Here is a 2,267-nt window from a genome sequence, read left to right as displayed (position 1 = left end):
AGTCGCTCAGTCGTGTCCGACTCTTTGCGACCCCATGGACTATACAGTCCATGGAATTCTCCAAACCAGAATACTGCCATGGGTAGCCTTTCCCTTCTCCAGGGAATCTTCCCGACCTAGGAATCAAACTGGGGTCTCCTGCATTGCAGGCAGATTCTTTACCAACTGAGCTATGAGGGAAGCCCATTATGAAGGTATAGTTGTCAAATAGAAAAAAGAACATATTTTTTAAATTTATTTTATTGAAGTGTAGTTGATTTACAATGTGGGCTTCCATTCTGCTGTACAATGCTGTACTTTCCCTTCTGCAAAGTGATTCAGTTATATGCATACATATATATTCTTTCTCATTTTGGCTTGTCATAGGAGAGTGAATGTAGCCTATATATAATAGTTTGCATCTGCCAACCTCTAACCCCCAATCCATCCCTCCCCCACACCATTCCCTCTCGGCAACCACAAGTCTGGAATGTATTTTCTTAGCAATTTGTTAGCTCTGTTTATGCTTTTTATGGTTATAGAGATGTAGTTTGTGCCCCCCACCCTGGGCTTCCCTGGTGGCTCATTGGTAAAGAATCAGCCTGCCAAAGCAGGAGATGCGGGTTCAATTCCTGGGTCAGGAAGATCCCCTGGAGAAGGAAATGGCAACCCACTCCAGTTTTCTTGCCTGGAGAATTCCATGGACAGAGGAGCCTGGAAGGCTGCAGTCCATGGGGTTGCAAAGAGTTGGACACAACTTAGCGACTGAGCACACATACACACATGCATACGGGACTCTTGCCTCAGGTCCTACAAAGAGAGTTCAAAACCAACAGGAAAAAGGAAACTTGAAGAACACAGTGGAGGGAACACAAACAAATCAACAGCAACAACAAGGCATGCTCTAAATGACATCCTTGTGGAGACAGGAAGACATCTTTCTACCAAGAGGCGGAAGGAGCCTCCGCCCACCCCCCGCTCCCAGGGGTCTCCTGTCCCTGGCCCGAGCACCGTGGACAGCTTGAGAGAACAGGAGCCCTTTGGAGTGTCCTGTGCTCCCTGTGAGAACATTCTGCCCTGGAGGGTGTCACACCCTCCATGGCACCGCCTTCCGGGCACCATAGGGGACCCCGCAGCTCTCGTGCTTACAGCAAGAACTCTCCCACCCCGATGCTCTGTACCCTCGGGCCTGAACCTGTGCCCCTCGGTCACTGAGATGAACCAGACTAGAGCTTCACCCAGCGGCTCTGAATTCCCTTAAACTGCCCTACTACTGTTGGTTTCCTAGCCCTGAACTTCCACTCTGACCTCTGGAATATAGGATACAAGCTCCATCACCAGCAAACTCTGACATCCTCACTTTCTTTCCTGAAAATTCCCTTCCCTTTCTGATCTCCAAGGCACCTAGCTTCTCACATAGCCATAGCTTCCCACGTGCCCACTGCACATAGCGTCCATCTCTCTCCCGCACCCCCTGCTCCAGGGGCCAACTCACCATTTCCGTCTGCCCTCCCTCTGAAGTTCCTCTGAAGCTTAAGTGCACATGCAATATCAGCCATCACCTTTACTAAACTTTCTCGGGGTCACTTGCCTTCATTCCACGAAAATGTTACCACCTGGCTTGTGGTTTGTTCCTCCAACCCTGAACCAGCTGTTACACTTGGCATGTCAATAGGGAGATGATTTTCCCAAAACACTGGCTGCACGATTCCTTGTGTCTCCCTTCTCCAGCAACCCTTTCCTCAGCGCCCCTGCCCCTGGGGCCCTTCATCATGACCCTGCTCCGTGCCCAGCTCTGCCAGACCCCAGTTCCACCCACTGCACACATGCACCGACACAGTTCAGTGTGGCTGGCAGGACACCAGACAGCCATGCTGACTGGCCTTCTTTAAATTTGTGATCAGTAACCCCATGTGAATGTGGAGTCAAGTGGGCCTAAGGAAGCATCACTATGAACAAAGCTAGTGGAGGTGATAGAATTCCAGTTGAGCTATTTCAAATCCTGAAAGATGATGCTGTGAAAGTGCTGCCCTCAATATGCCAGCAAATTTGGAAAACTCAGCAGTGGCCACAGGACTGGAAAAGGTCAGTTTTCATTCCAATCCCAAAGAAAGGCAATGCCAAAGAATGCTCAAACTACCACACAATTGCACTCATCTCACATGCTAGTAAAGTAATGCTCAAAATTCTCCAAGCCAGGCTTCAGCAATATGTGAACTATGAACTTCCAGATGTTCAAGCTGGTTTTAGAAAAGGCAGAGGAACCAGAGATCAAATTGCCAACATCT

This window comes from Bison bison, unplaced genomic scaffold (assembly GCF_000754665.1).
Source record: "Bison bison bison isolate TAMUID 2011002044 unplaced genomic scaffold, Bison_UMD1.0 scf7180017864270, whole genome shotgun sequence".
NCBI classification, from domain to species: Eukaryota; Metazoa; Chordata; class Mammalia; order Artiodactyla; family Bovidae; genus Bison; species Bison bison.
The sequence above is the reverse complement of the archived record's forward strand: the minus strand, read 5'-3'. Positions refer to the sequence as shown.